This window comes from Ursus maritimus, unplaced genomic scaffold (genome assembly GCF_017311325.1).
Source record: "Ursus maritimus isolate PB19 unplaced genomic scaffold, ASM1731132v1 scaffold_23, whole genome shotgun sequence".
In the NCBI taxonomy this organism is placed as follows: domain Eukaryota; kingdom Metazoa; phylum Chordata; class Mammalia; order Carnivora; family Ursidae; genus Ursus; species Ursus maritimus.
In genome coordinates, this window is record NW_024424786.1 from 8722897 (window position 1) to 8739398 (window position 16502).

General features: G+C 45.5%; 1 long non-coding RNA gene across 1 annotated transcript; it reads left to right on the forward strand.

Moving 5' to 3' along the window:
• Positions 1-545: 545 nt before the first annotated feature.
• LOC103659386 lies at positions 546-5224 on the forward strand. Its single transcript, XR_567473.2, has 3 exons — positions 546-977; positions 1297-1420; positions 5041-5224. It is a non-coding gene; the product is annotated as an uncharacterized LOC103659386 (long non-coding RNA).
• The last annotated feature ends 11278 nt before the right edge of the window (positions 5225-16502 follow it).

Genomic DNA, 16502 nt, shown 5'->3' on the forward strand with positions numbered 1-16502 from the left:
GTAAACAGCTTGACCCCAAGGCCCGTGGTCATACTTCTTTCCATTCCGCCTGGCTTTCTCTATACATCTACCTGGGTGCAAGGAAAGTGTGTGCTTAATCAGCAGCGAGCAAATAACGGAGTTAAAAATAACCTTATCGTTTCTAGCTTTAGTTCTTAAAAGCAGGTGATCATTCATTTTTTAAAGCTGTGAATTCAGCTCCCCTGGATGCTCAGGCAGGCACCGCGATTTGCTTGCAAGGCACACACTCCTGGCTTCCCAGGGCTAGATACGCTCCTCTTATCGAAACCAGACTGAGTGCTCTTTTTAATTTTTCCTTTGTAAATGTCTGTAATGGAGCAGCTTCCCAGAGGGCTCCTGGAGCTCCGGATTACTCTACAGCTGGGAAGTTTGCTACAGAAGCCCTGGAGAAGCCAGATTTCAAAGCGCCTGTCCCACAGTCCGCAGTCCTCCATCATAAACACCAGAAAACGACTCCGGGAACGCAGCGCGCTGGAGGCGGTGGCCAAGTGCGAGGCCCCGCCCACTGCGCTGGCGGTCCTGCGGCGGGGGCGGGGGCGGGGGCGGTTAGTTCCTGCCCCTCCCGGCCCTCCTCTTCCTGCGCACGCTGGCGGCGCGGTCCGCAACCTGGAACGTTCGCTTGCCGTGTGCTTACACCTGAGGAAGCCCGATGCAGCTCTGGCGCTCACCATAGATAAAAGGACCGTTGGTGCCCGCCCTGGGCATGAGCTGCCAGGCTCCACATGGACAGCTGGGCCTCCATCGTGTGGGTGGCCCGCCGGGCCAGGCGTCCTGCCCGGGTCCCTGCCCTCGTCCTTGCCCCGTGCACGCAGCCTGCAGCCCAGGGAGGCCACGCAGCCGTGTCCTAGGTGTGTGCCCCAGTCGCCAAGGCCCCGTGGACTGCTGTGGGCACCAGAGGCTCCTTTGGAATGACGCTTCCTTTGCAGATATCCAGCGGTTTTGCGAGAGAAAACAAGGTCTGTGTTTTAAAAACAAAAAAGAAACCACCCAAACCGTAAAATTCCAGAGTTGCACGAGGACATCCCCCGGGGTGACAAAACAACCCCAGAACACTGGATTCTCTCCTCCCCCATACCCCCACTTCCAAAAGAAGGGCTCCCGGGTTGGGCGGTGGGGGCGTGCTGAGCCCAATCTTGGGATTCCCTGTCTACAACCCATTTACAGGCGGGTCCAGAAAGGGTCCCAAGGCCATGTTTGCGTCCCCTTCCTGCACGGCCTGATCCCCTAGCGTCAGATTCACTGCTCTAATAAATTTTTCTTTAACTGGCGAGGCAGCCCTGAGAGTGGGAAGAACCTGAGGCGGGGCCGGGCCAGATCAAGGAGGAAGTCAACGGGTCTGCAGTCCTGCACCGAAACACAACGCAGCGGAGGGCGTTTTAGTTTCCGGGACCCCAGGAAGGTAAAGTAACACAGGCACATACTTCGGTAAACCACTTGTAGTGGGTGGAGGTGGTGGGACCTCCCAGACTCCCTTGTCTGAGTCACAACAGGTAAGTGCTGCCTTCTTACCTGGGACTGGCTGGTCAGTTTAATTGGAGAGGAGGCAAGCCTGGGCCCGAGCTGCTTGGGCAAGCAGAAAGGAGCCTGAGGCTTGCTCTCTGTGTCCCTCGCAGCCTTTCCCGCCCCAGGCTCAGTCTCTAAAGGACTAAAGAACGTCTGATTGAAGAGACATCTAGTTAGGAGGCTTCCAAGATCCCCCAGACCTGGTTGGCTTGTGTGGCCTATCGGTCCCTCCCTCCCACCCCGCCTTATCCAGGCCTCCCGTTCTGCCTTTGTCGCATGTGGGGCGGGACCTGCTAGGTCAGCCTGTGAATCTATGACTCACTGTGAAAGCCAGGCTGAGTAATAGAATCTGAATCTCTTCCTGTACATTTTCAAGATGGTTCTCTTGGGTTTTTTATTCCTCTCAGTCTCTCTGCTTCTGGCCTCAAAGAGCTAGGCCACAGTCAGATGATCAAAGCAACTGGTGCAAGACGATTGCTTTGATTAGCTGTTTGCTTCAACTCTGGGTTACCTGCAGTAGCCTTGCTAATTAAGCCACTCTGAGCAAAGATTTAAAAAACTCACAGGTATCAGGGCCCTAAAGTCATCAGTCCTTCCCAATCTGTCCCATGACCCCCTTTCTCTAAAATATATTTTATATACTCTCTTTACTATCCTGTAATGAAACTCAGAAATAATAATAGCAGCCTGTATACATGGTTTTTAAAAATCATCCTAATATCCTTATTATATGAAATAGGAGAAGTTAAAGTAGTTTATTAGGAATAATACATACTTTAATATGGACATGTTTGGGTACAAGCCAACTAGAGACATAATGAAGAAGTCAGAGCCTCCTCCTGTGCACAAAATCATGTATATGGTTCAGTGCAGAAGCCTGCGTAAGCTCCAAACGTGCAGGGATGCAGGGGTGTCGTATTGTGACTCGGACCCCATGAGTAGTGTCCATTTTCCAAAATGAGTTCTAGCACTGGTGGTTCAGTGGTTCATTTTGCGCTGGCCAAAATGAGTTCCAAAAGAATTTAAACAACTCTTCATTAAGGTAATAATAATAATAATACAGTAACCCAACAACTTCTACTCCTGAGTATATGTTCAAGAGAAGCAGAAACACCTGTCTGTGCAAAGACTTGTACAAGACTTGTACTTGTTCACAGCAGCATTATTCATAACAGCCAGAACAGGGAGACATTCCAAATGTCTATCCACTGGTGATGGGCTGGAAAGGAAGGGGTAGTACGCCTCAGTGGAATACTAGTCAGCGATCCCAAGAAGCAAGTTAATTATCCATGGCACAGTGCACCTGAACCTCAAAAAACAAGACAAAACAACCCAAAAGGCTACGTGTTGTATGATTCTATTTATGTGAAATTTCTAGAAAAAAACCAAATCTGTTAAGACAGAGAGCAGATCAGTAGATGCCTGGGGGGGGAGCAGGAATTGACCACAGACAGGTACAAGGGATGGAAATGTTCTGAATCTCCCTCGTGGTGACGGTGGCCCGACTTACCCTGGTGACCAACATCACTGAAGTGGTTAACTACTTCACTGAATTGATAATGCTTCAGAAATGAGTGAATTTTATAGTATGTAAATCACAACTCAATACAGCTATTTTTAGGATGCACTCTACCCTTGATTTACATGGTAATTCCATGTTTTCAAAAATTCGATGTACACCGGTTGTGCCAAAAATGAATTGTGTTCATATTTAAAGCGGAGCCCACTTCTAGCATCAGATAACTGTAAACAAGTTTTTCCTGTCCATGAGTGTCCATAGGACATGGGACAGTTGTGAGGGACAGTTCAATGTGAGGGACTGTCCTACATATTGTAGGTTACCTACTACTCCTGTCTCCTGCCCGCTGAATTCCAGAAGCAGCCTCTAATCATGGTGACACTGGAAGTGTCCCTACAGAAGTCCAGGTCACTCCCTAGGAAGTGGTTTCATCCCTACTGACAATTCCTGTTGTAGTCCAATGTCACATGGGGAAACTGAGGCCAGGGGAGGGGTAAAGCCTTGCCCAGGGTCCCAGAATGAGTTAGTGCTTAGCTGCATTTGACCCAGACATTCTAAACTACACTTCAGATTCTCTGGCCTGTAGCAGACCTATATCATCACTCTTGTTTTTCTTTCTCTCCGGACTGCTCCATCCTTCTGGTACCTAACATGTAAACAGCTCAGCCTCCTTCAAAGTTATATAAGAGAAGAGGCAGGCAGGGAGGGAGAGATTGTCAGTATTATGCTAGCACAGGAAATGCATCGTCAGGGAGCTCAAGCCATGGGGGCAGCTGGTTCTGTGAGTCCCAAACATGAAGCTTCAGTGCGTGTCTGGGCCCAGGAGTGTCACGTGCCATCCACCCAGGCTGCAGTTCCAGCCTGTCCTCCTGGGGCAAACATGGCTAAGGGATTACAGCACACCTCCCTTCTGGGACTGGATGCAGACTCCATCCCTTTCTCAAGACAGCCATTGTAAATTCGCTGAAATTTTCAATAGAACAAATAGTCCTAGAGGTGCTGGATCCAGAGAAAGGAAATGGGCTGGGCGCAGAAATGCAGCAAAGAGCCACCATTAGTCCAAGAGGAGGAGAAGGCTTCTGCGTGTGATAAACAAAGGAGCAGAGCAAAATGAAAGACCAGACAAGGACACTGGAAACAACATGTCAGCCTTTGGTTCAGACAGATGGGTCCTCAGAGAGCAGATGCTCAGGAACTGCTTGATGAATGACCACTGAGAGAAGAACAGGGACTGTCTGTCCTGGTTTTATAGCAACTTCTTGGGCAGAGCCCAAGTAGATAGGTGTGTGCCGCTCCCCAAAGTGGGGCTGGAATCCATAGGTCTCCGAAGCTGATCACAGAGCCTAGGCTCTCTGGAGAGTCCTTGTTTTATATTAGAGGATACTCATCCTGGACACAAGGAATTCTCCAGCACAGATGGATGTGATCACAAGAACAGGTTTCTCTTAGCGGGAACCAGAGAGACTCATGCAATGTCTAAGATTTGGGGGATAGAGTCTAGTGGCCAAGGTATGAGCTTTGGAGTCAGACAGACGTGGGTTTAGATCCCAGCGTGGCCAATTACTAGCTTTGTGGTCTCGAGCAAGTTGCTTAACTTCTCAGAAGTCACTTTTCTCATCTCTCCACGGGGTCTAATTCACAGAGTGTTATGAGGATGACATGAATGGACATTCATCTGGCTCATAAATAGCCATTTCTCTCTCTGCCCGTTTGAAAGTAGCCATGCAGTTTGGTGAGGATGGCCTGCATCCCAGGGTTTTGGGATAGGTCACGACTGAGCTAATCACTGGGGATGATCCCGGCCCTGTTGCTACACTCATGGGCTCGGGGATGAGTTACCTGGGCTGTGCCAATCAACATGTGGTTTTCTCCTGGTTAGTTCAGTTTGGTTCAGTCAGTAAAGTTTAGAAATGTTGTTTGGTGGTAGGAGGAGGACTGACTCTCTCTCTCTCTCTCTCTCTCTCTGTTTTTCTCTCTGTCTCTCTTTCTCCTCCTAGATACGAACGAGGCATTATATGGCCTCAGCTTCTGCCAGAAGCTGTTTTGCATCCATGAATAAAATCTGGCCTGCAGAAAGACAACACATGGAACAGGGCAGAACTGAATCACAGAGAAACCAAGCCAGACCCCTGATCAAACCTCACCTGACCCAGTAGGATCTGTGCCTGGACTTTTAACATGAAAAATGGATTGGGCTTCCTGTTACTTAAAACGTAAAGGATTAGCACTTATAAGTGCTCAATAAATGCTAGCAATCGGAACTATTAGTATTTTGATCAAGAGGATTACTAATTAAAGACCAAAAGAGGGTTTGACATTTTCATCCCAAGATACAGCACAATTTTCCCAAAGGCATTCAGCTATTTCACACATTTATCAAGCAAATTAATTCAACAAATAATGATTGAGCTCCTAGTACGTGACCAGCCTGGTGTGAGGGACGCAGTTTCAGTGGCGAGCCAGACAGATTAGCTACTGCCAAATGCCCAGACCCACTGGCCTGGAGAGCCTCACTCTGTCGCCACCCTTCTGAGAGGTCTCCTTCCTGCTGAGCTGAAAGGGTGACCTGCATGTTCCCAAGGGTGTGCATCCCCGAGAGGAAACCTTGCAAAGTGACAACGCATGTAGAAACTCTGCGTGAAAGCCAAGCGGTATTTAGCGTGGCATCAGCAGGACTCCTTCCTTCCTGCCTCCACATACCCCACCTCGGCCAGGTTGACCCTCCTCCCCGTCCTCTCCCCGTCACCTTCATCTGCCTTCAAGACTTCACCGGAAGCTCTCCGAGACGCCTCCTGGCTGAGGCAGATGCTCACTGTCCTCGTGGGACCTCACATCCCTTTCCCTACCCCACTCCCTTAGTCACTCTGGGGCTCCTGGCTTCCAGCTGCTCATTCTGCCAGCCGTCACCTAGCCCTGCCCTCCCGGGCTCTGGGCTCTTTCAGTTTACTCTTACCTGTGATTTCCAGCCCTCTGCTCTGTCTCAAGGGCTCGCTCTAAACCTGCCCATATCCCCACTTGCCCACAGGTGGCTTATAGGCGTTCTGAAGATAATTCCATTATGCCAAGATTCCCGACTTCTATGGTAGCTCCTGGTCCCCGGCCTAGACTTGTCTTGTGCCTAAATAAATTCCTACCTCTAACATAATGGGGACAGTACCATGTCCTGACTCAAAAGCTACATTGCAAAAAAGGGGAAGAAAATGCTGCTTTGCTATCCCATTTTCCCCAGCCTTGCTTCTCCTTTTGTCATATGTGCTGAAAGCAAACAAGTAACAGATATTGAAAGGGGGGGAGACACATTATAGCATTCGATAAAATAGAATGTGAAAGTCTTCCATCCGTTTTCCCTCAGTGCCTCTCAGGGGCACCTGTGCTACCAACGGGCTGTGTGGCTCTGATCCCAGGTAGGCCTGGGTTCTAGAGGCAGGTCACCTGGCTTCAAATCCCAGCTCTACCAGTTACTAGCTGTACATGTTGAACAATCTAGCTAACCTCCCTGAGCCTTGGTATACTCAAGTGTAAAATGGGAATACTAACAGGACCTACTCTTGAGCTTGCCTGGGGTGGGGGTGGAGGAACTGACTAAAAAAAGGCAGTAAAGCACTTACAACAGCGGTTGGCATATGCTTAAATGCTTAATAAATGTAAATTATTACCTACCTCATTTTTAGTAACAGCCATTCAGGGTTCCATAGTTGGATGTCTTTTATTATAAGCTCATGTGGTTTATAGATTTACTGACCAGTTACTCCACACTCGTGATCCAATACTGAGAATGAGTATTTGAAGTTGGGGCCCCCAGAAAACCTAAGATCGATGGCTTTGGTTTTCCTATTTGGAATCCAGTGACATTGTTCAGCCAAGCTTCAGGTGTTCACATGCTGGCTAGAAGATACTGTAAGAGACCATTTTCTAGCAAGGGTCACTTCTGCATTCTTCCAGACGTCTTCTCGAACCACACACCCTTTCTTTCCTCCCAGGTTCTGAGTCCTGGGGAGCCAGCAGCCTGGATGGCCATCTCTGCTCTGAGGTGACCTTGCTGCCAATTAGAATCAGGGCACTTTTTCTCTCTGCCCTTCAGCATGCTAGGCTGGCAACACCCTTGCTTCCTAGCAGGTTAAAGCAATCCCCAAGTATCTTTGAATAGTTCCCTTTCCTGGAGAAAAAGAAAGGAAAGAAGCAACAGACCAGATGGATCTAAATTGAACACACTTTTCTCGGCACTTAATTTCCCTTACACCGAGCACAAAAGTCATTTGGCGGCCTTCTGGGAATACTTCCCAAGCAACGCCTGGAGTTTTAACCATTTGACAGCCGTAAACCATATTGAGCCTCACGGGGCTTAGCTCCCCACCCACCACCCGGGAGTACGATCAGCAACTACCATTTACCCTGGGAAAGCGTCCTGTAAGTGGCACCAACCAATCTTCCCTAATACCAGCAGACCACAAGCCGTGCTAACAACCGTGCTCAGCAGAAGACTCAGGGGAGAAGGAGGACGATCCAAGATTGCCCTTCCGAAGCCAGTGCTCCACCTTCCCCAATTAAGATGTCCATGCCTCTGTTGTCCCTTCTTGTTCGTGGTGCTGTCCCATGTCTCCAGGTCAAAGGCAGCCGAATAGGAGGTGGGATTCCTAGCCATTGTTTCTTGCTCACCACCCGTAGCCAGTCAGCTAGCTGCTCAGGTCTACTCAATGACGGGTCTTACATCCATCCCAACTTTGGCTTCTCTACGGTCTATTTTCTGGTTCAACAAAATGTACTGCAATGATTGGGGGCTTTGTGGGCACTCAGCTGAAAGAACACATCCTAACGTGCCCACTCTCGCCACTATTATTCAACATAGTACTAGAAGTCCTTGCAACAGCAATCAGACGACAAAAAGGGATCAAAGGTATCCAAATCGGCAAAGAAGAAGTCAAAATGTCTCTCTTCGCAGATGACATGATACTCTATATGGAAAACCCAAAAGAATCCACTCCCAAACTATTAGAAGTTATAGAGCAATTCAGTAATGTGGCGGGATACAAAATCAATGCTCAGAAATCAGTTGCATTTCTATACACGAATAACGAGACCGAAGAAAGAGAAATTAGGGAATCCATCCCATTTACAATAGCACCAAAAACCATACTTTACCTTGGAATTAACTTAACCAGAGACGTAAAGGACCTATATTCTAGAAACTATAAATCACTCTTGAAGGACATTGAGGAAGACATAAAAAGATGGAAAGATATTCCATGCTCATGGATCGGAAGAATTAACATAGTTAAAATGTCCATGCTATCCAGAGCAATCTACACTTTCAATGCTATCCCGATCAAAATACTGAGGACATTTTTCAAAGAACTGTAACAAACAGTCCTTAAATTTGTATGGAAACAGTAAAGGCCCCGAATCTCCAAGGAACTGTTGAAAAGGAAAAACAAAGCTGGGGGCATCACAATGCCGGATTTCGAGCTGTACTACAAAGCTGTGATCACAAAGACAGCATGGTACTGGCACAAAAACAGACACATAGACCAATGGAACAGAATAGAGAGCCCAGAAATGGACCCTTGGCTCTTTGGGCAACTAATATTTGATAAAGCAGGAAAAAACATCCAGTGGGAAAAAGACAGTCTCTTCAATTTATGGTGCTGGGAAAATTGGACAGCTACATGCAAAAGAATGAAACTTGACCACTATCTCACACCATACACAAAAATAAACTCCAAATGGATGAAAGACCTAGATGTGAGACAGGAATCCATCAAAATTCTAGAGGAGAACATAGGCAGCACCCTCTACGACATCGGCCAAAGCAACCTTTTTCATGACACATCCCCAAAGGCAAGAGAAACAAAAGATAAAATGAACTTATGGGACTTCATCAAGATTAAAAGCTTCTGCACAGCCAAGGAAACAGTAAGAAAAACTAAGAGGCAGCCCACGGAATGGGAGAATATATTTGCAAATGACACTACAGATAAAGGACTGGTATCCAAGATCTACAAAGAACTTCTCAAACTCAATACACGAGAGACAAACAAATCAAAAAATGGGCAGAAGATATGAACGGACACTTTTCCAATGAAGACATACAAATGGCTAACAGACACATGAAAAAATGTTCAAAATCATTAGCCATCAGGGAAATTCAAATCAAAACCACACTGAGATACCACCTTACGCCAGTTAGAATGGCAAAAATAGACAAGGCAAGAAACAACAATTGTTGGAGAGGATGTGGAGAAAGGGGATCCCTCCTACATTGTTGGTGGGAATGCAAGTTGGTACAGCCAGTCTGGAAAACAGTGTGGAGGTCCCTTAAAAAGTTAAAAATCGAGCTACCCTATGACCCAGCCATTGCACTACTGGGTGTTTACCCCAAAGATACGTAGTAAAGAGAAGGGCCATATGCACCCCAATGTTCATAGCAGCAATGTCCACAATAGCTAAATCGTGGAAGAAGCTGAGATGCCCTTCAACAGATGACTGGATTAAGAAGTTGTGGTCCATATATACAATGGAATATTACTCAGCTATCAGAAAGAACAAGTTCTCAACATTTGCTGCAACATGGATGGCACTGGAGGAGATAATGCTAAGTGAAATAAGTCAAGCAGAGAAAGACAACTATCATATGATTTCTCTCATCTATGGAACATAAGAACTAGGATGATCAGTAGGGGCAGAAAGGGATAAAGAAAGGGGGGGTAATCAGAAGGGGGAATGAAACATGAGAGACTATGGACTATGAGAAACAGACTGAGGGCCTCAGAGGGGAGGGGGGTGGGGGAATGGGATAGACCGGTGATGGGTAGTAAGTAAGGAGGGCACGTATTGCATGGTGCACTGGGTGTTATACGCAACTAATGAATCATCGAGCCTTACATCGGAAACCGGGGATGTATTGTATGGTGACTAACATAATATAATAAAAAATCATTAAAAAAAAAAAACACATCCTAACAATCCTCCTTGTTAATTGTGAGACCTCCAGCAGGTTGCTTCACCTCGCTGAGTCTTGGTTGTCTCATCTGTGGAAGGGGAGAACGAACCCCAAGGAGTGTGTTATTGTACAGATGAAACGAGAGCCGCCTCGCAAGTGCTGACAGCCGCTAGGTGCTCAATAGATACCTGCTGGACAAGGAAGGGGAAGTGAACACAGACTTGCAGTTGGAATGGAACTGATTTGTACGTTTACTTTTTTTCTTCCCCAAACCATATTAAAACGGAGATAAAGAGATACATAGAAGCGTAAACTTGCAGGGATGCATAGAACAAAAAGAGCATAACCTTTTTCTGGGATCCCTAAATGCACAGGAAACAAAAAAGAAACCTTCAATGTAACACCTCCTTGTCAGTTACTCCTTGCATAACACACCACTCCAAAACATGACGGCCAAGAACCACAATCATTGTATTTGTTCACAAAATTGTGTGAGTCGGTGCTTTGGGCTGGGCTGAAGTGGGCGATGCTCCTGCCGGTATTAACTGAGTTCACCCCTTTGCAGTCAGCGGGGAGCCGGGGTGACTGAGGGCTGGGCTCTACCCGGAGATTTGGCTTCTCCCTCCCTGTGGTCTCTCACTATGCAGGAGGTTGGCTTTTGCTTCTTCAGTGGTCTGAGTTCCTAGCAGCCAGAGGATATCACCTAGCGTGCAAGCTTCTGCTTGACTGGCATTTGCTAATGTCCCGTTGGCAAGACACAGATTCAGTGTGGGAGGAGACTGCAGAGAGTCAGGATACCTTGATTCATGGGGGAACATGGTGCAACATTATTGCACAACTTCTGAAGCACATTCACCATCGTTCTCAGTTAAGAGGCTCATTGTCTCTGTTGTGTCTCGATTAGATGCTTTCCAGTGGTACTGACAGAGTCAGATGTAGATTGAAAGAGATAAAAAAACAGGTGGGCAAGCGAGATTGACTTAGCCGACCAGAGAAAATGGAAACCGAAGTATGAAGTGGGGGACAGCAAGAAGGAAGTTAGTGCATGCTCTGGATCCCTGGAGAGTCAGAAATGGAAAGCACCAAGTACATCGGAAATTCAGAGCACAGGTGGGCTGCAAATAGAGGAAGGGGCTGAAAGCCCGCCTAAGCGGCACTGTCCTGCCCCTCAGCATCTTTGGTCCTGCCCTGCACAATCCAGTAAATACCTGTCCATAACCCAGAGTTAAGAGGGACCCTGGGCAAGGCAAAACCAGAAGGATTCTTATTTCGGGATACCAGGCACCACTGAAGGTGGGGGCACCATACTAAAAACAGGGGGGATTACTCAGCTAACAGTAAAATAACAATAATAAGAAAATGAGATGATGCCACAAGTGATTAATAGAAATTCCAGAGAGAGAAAAAATAAGTGAAGAAATTATCAAAGACTTCAATAGATTTCAATACAATTTCACAGTTTAAGGAAATGAGTTTCCAAATTGAAAAGGCCCACTGAGCACTTTGCAGAATTATTAAAAAAAAAAAAAAAAAAAAAAAAAAAAAAAACTAAAAAAAAAAAGAAAAAGGAAAAACAGAGCTAAGGGAAATCACTGTGAAAGTTCAAAATGCCAGGAATAAAGAGAAAATCCTAACAGCTTCCACAGAGAAAAGATCAAACAAACAATCAACAATGAAAACATGACCCAAAAAGGTTCAGAAATCCACATGGCATCAGACTTTGTGGCCAGAGTAGGTGCTAGAAGATAACAGAAACGTGCTTTCCAAAATACTGAGGGGAGAGGATTTCCGTACTAGAATGCCATACTTAGCCAAACTGTAATTGTGGTGGTAGGCTAATGATATTTTAGACATTGAAGATAGAGATAGACTTCAGAAGAAAAAACTAAGTAGACACTTCAGTGAAGTCGCGATATTAGTGGGTTGAGTTGGGACTCTTACTGTAAGCCTTGTGGAACTATTTGATATGACTGTGTGTGTAATAAAACTCAGATTTACTAAAATGAATGGCCTTTGTGTATTTCCTTCTTCGGTGATTGCCAACTCACTATTGTGAACTTGATTCCCAAGGCTTGGTTTCAGGAGTTCTATCTTTTTATGATAGCATTTTTACTAGTGGAAATGCAGATAATATTCCTCGAAGTTCTCTTGTGTCCCTCAGGCCCTTGCTCCCAAATATTATCACGGTCTTTGGTTCTCCCTACCAAATATGGCGGCCCATATCTCTCCCCCACCATGTATGTGCAAGACCTCAGGACATCTTCCCAACTAGTTCTGTGCCTTTCCTCTTTCTTGTTCCCTTCAAATATTCTTCACTGAGCTACCAGAAATGATCTTTCTAAACGAGTCATCTCAGGTCATGGCCCTGTGTAAAATTCTTTACTGATTCTCCTTTGTCTACGGAACGAAGTGTATACTCACTAAAATGGCATGCACGGTCTTCATGATCTGGGCTCTCACCTTTCCAGCCTCATCTCTTGCCATCTGTCAAGCTTGTCTCCAGCTACACTGAGCCTCTTCCTATCCCTTGTTTTTGTCACGTTCTGGTTTTCTGCTTAGTTTTTGCACATGGGCTTCCTTTGGCAGACCCTACCGGTTACCAACTCAAAATTCACTCTTCCTTTTCTTTTTACCTACAGATTCCTAGAAATCCCTTGGTCTCAGGGGAGGTAGGCCCTAGTCTTAGTCTGGAGGTGGGCATATAACCCAGTTCTGGCTAATTATTTGGAAGAGTTCTGGCTATGGAACATCGGGAAAGGTTTTCCCTTCCTGATGAGAGGAAGGTATGCAAGCAAAAACTCTCAACCCCATGGAAGTGGACTAGAGACCTGGGCCTGCTATAGAGCAGTGGGAGGAAGAAAAGGGGTGCCTCCTGGAACTCAGGCTCCCTCCAGCCTCTGCGCCAATGCTAGAAACACCACCAGACATTTTGCTGTAGAAAAATAGCTCCTTCCTTGTTTATGCCACTGTTGACTGGGCATTACTTGAAGCTGAAAGTGTTTATAGTGGATATACCTACACTTCCCAGCCTCAGCCCTGCTCTGTCCCTGACCCTGTGCATCTAGAGCTTCTTTAATTATAGCATAATGGCTAACAGCACTGGCTCTGAAGCCAGACTGCCCAGGTCCATCGCCCAGCTCTACTGCCTCCTAGTTGGTAACTTTGGACAAGTTATTTCTCCTCTCTGTGCCTCAGGTTCCTCATCTATTAAATGGGGATAAGAAATTATTAACTTTATCTAATTATCATAGGGAGTAAACAAGTTAATATATGTAATGTACTTTGTACCTGGCTCCTGAGAATCGTTACCTTAAATTTTGCTGTTATGAACACAAGCTTCATCATACTCAATCACAATAGCCAATAATTCTCTTCCCTGATAGGTTGTAAAGTTATCGAATTATGGCCAAGTAAATATTTACTGAATAAATAAATATAGATCATACAATGCAAACAGTATATAAAAAGTAAACCAAGTCAAACATTAACCCAATTGGAAAGGCTTTGTTCACCTGAAGTCAGTGAAAGGAGTTATAAATTCATAGCCTTGTGAGTTCTAAAAGGCTACTTCCAGAAAAATTCCCATCATTGCTTCAAAAGACAAAACACCATGTGCTCATCAGACCCCCAGTGAGCAAGCTTCATTCCATCAAGAAAAAACCACAAGATCAGCCAAAAGATATTCAACAGCCAGTGTTGAGCCAGTTGTCTGTAAGCAATTGCCTTGGCCTTGTCCACATTTGGCCTTCTGAAGATGGAGCCTGTAGCAAAGATAGGATGTGGGAAATAACGATAAATCAAAGCACACCAATCCCAGATAACTGTTGCTCCAGTATCTTTCTCGGGTTATTTTGATTTATCATGCTTTTCCTTGCCATTCATACCGGTAGCAGAGGAACTCCCACTCTCTGGGCTTTCAACTCGTCCTTATCCATTCATTTGAGCTGGAATGTCATGACATGGTTATCCTTTACAGTGTGTGTGAGAGAGAGAGAGAGAAAGAGAGAGAAGGGAAGAAAAATCTAGCACAAGAATGATTGCAACATAAGTATTTAGTATTTTGTGGTTAGTACGCAGTTTTTTCCCCTCATGTCTGCTGACAGGTAGGACAGGGGAAAATACTCCCTGGGCCTTCAGAAAGCGTCTACCATCGATCCTCTTGATAATTCACTTTCTTATCTCTTTCTTTCCCCTTCACCTTGAGCAATTATGGCATCTTTCTTTGCAAAAGCTCAGTAATTGGAAAACTGGTTTATGAGTCTGGTAATCTTTTCTTCCCTAAAGCTTTTTCCCCCCATCACACAGAAAGCTAAGGGAAAGAGAAGAGAAAGGAAAAATATGTATTTTGTGAGATCTAGAAGGATAAAAATTGAACTTATTTAATATTCCCACTTGTTACTTTTCAGGAAGAACTTGAAAAGGGGCACAAGAATCTGATCCTTTAGATAACAAGGCTGAAGCTACATAAGGCATTTTCTTTAAAAACTGTATATATTTTTTGTTTCTTGAGTAAGCTCTAGGTCCAAAGTGGGGCTTGAACTCATGACCCCAAGATCAAGAGTTGCATGCTCTACCAACTGAGCCAGTCAGGTGCCCCCTTTTAAAAATATATTTTAAAAAGATTTGTAGCCTCTGCATTGATCAGACTTTATAAACTACCTTCGCCAGAGGGTATCAGCTCCAGAGATCACCCGGTAACAAAGAGAAATAACAACAAAAACAATAATACCAGCAAAAGCTCACATGTATGAAGGACTGTGCTAAGCACTTTATATATATTACTTCATTGACTCCCAACAAATCCATGAGATGGGTTCTATTATTATCTCACTTCCCAAAAAGGAAATGAAAGCATAGGTTAAAAATCACTTGCCTGGGGTTGTGGGGCTAGTAGTAGTAGAGGAGCTAAGACCCCAAACGAGGCCGACTAGAAAGCCCACCCTTTCCACCAATGTGGGAACGTATATAATATGGGTTACCAGTTTGGGGCAGCTCTCTGGAGCTCTGGTAAAACTGCCTCCTATCTTCTCAGAGCGGCTCCCTGTCAAGTGCTCCAGATTTGAGAAGCCTGCTTTTCATCACAGAGATCACCACACAGAGGGAAAGGACGGAGGTGCAGAGTACAGGTGGCACGTGTGCTTTGCTTGCTCCGGAAGTATTTTTAGGGGCGCCTGGGTGGCTCAGTCAGTTAAGCATCCAACTCTTGATTTCAGCTCAGGTCATGGTCCCAGGGTCTGTGGGATCGAGCCCCAAGTTGGGCTCCACACTCAGCAGGGACTCTGCAGGAGATTCTCTCTATCCCTCTGCCCCTTCCGTGCTCATGCTCTCTCTTAAATAAATAAATAAATAAATAAATAAATAAATAAATAAATAAATAAATAAATGAAATAGATCTTCTTTTAAAAAGTATTTTTAAAGACAATGTTACTAGGCAGGTATTTTTGATTTGCAACAACAAAAATCCCCATCCCTTTCTAGGACCCTTCATAAACCAGAGAACGTGGGTGGAGAGAATCTCTGCACATCACTCTTGCCAGCCTCTAGCTAACGAGATGATCTTGTGCAGGGCCTCCACCTCTTTTGCCTCCTTTTTCTTACCTGTAAAGTGAACATAATAATAGCATGTGCCTCAAGTCGTGGGCCCAGAGGGCAGAGCCTCTGGCCACAGAGGGTTATTCCCAGGCCTCGAAACCTGATGAGTTTTGACATTTTGCAAGGTTGACTTCCTTCTTCTTTCCGTTTTCTCTCTTGAGGAATGGGGATGTCTATAACTGCCTGCCCCACCATTGTCTTTTGGAAGTAAGTAACTTGTGTTCTAATTTCCCAGTTCCCAGTTGGAGAGGAATTTTGCTCTAGGATGGATCGTACAGAGTCTCACCCACGCTTGATGTAGACGGTTTAAGTGATGAGATTTGGGACTTCTGACCTTCTGACCCGATGATATTTAGATGAGATTTTGGATTTGAGTTGATGCTTTAACGGGTTGAAATTGAGGGGAATGTTAGGATGGGGTGACTTTAGTATCCATGTGAGACAGATGTGAATCTTTGGGGGCCAGAGGGCAGATAACAGGAGGCTGAAAAATGTTCCCCTCCCCCAAGAAAAGATGTCCATGTCCTAATCCCTGGAACCTATGAATGTAATCCTATATGGGGAAAAAAAAAGTCTCCAGATGTGATGAGGTTAAGAATGTTGAGATGGTGAGATTATCCTGGGTTATCCTGAAGGGTCCTAAATGCAGTCAAACGTATCCTTATAAAAGGAGGGTAGAGTGAAATTTTTCACACACAGAGAAGGTGATGTGGAGAGAGACTCGGGCCTAAGCTAAGGAATGCTGGCAGCCTCCAGAAGCTGGCAGAGGCAGGAATAGATTCTCCCCGGAGCCTGTGCAGGGAGAACAGCCATACAAACACCTTCACTGTAGCTCAGGGATACTGACACGTGCTGCAGGCATCCAGAACTGGGAGAAATTAAGTATCTGTTGTTTTAAACCAGCAAGTTTATTGCACATTTGTTACAAAA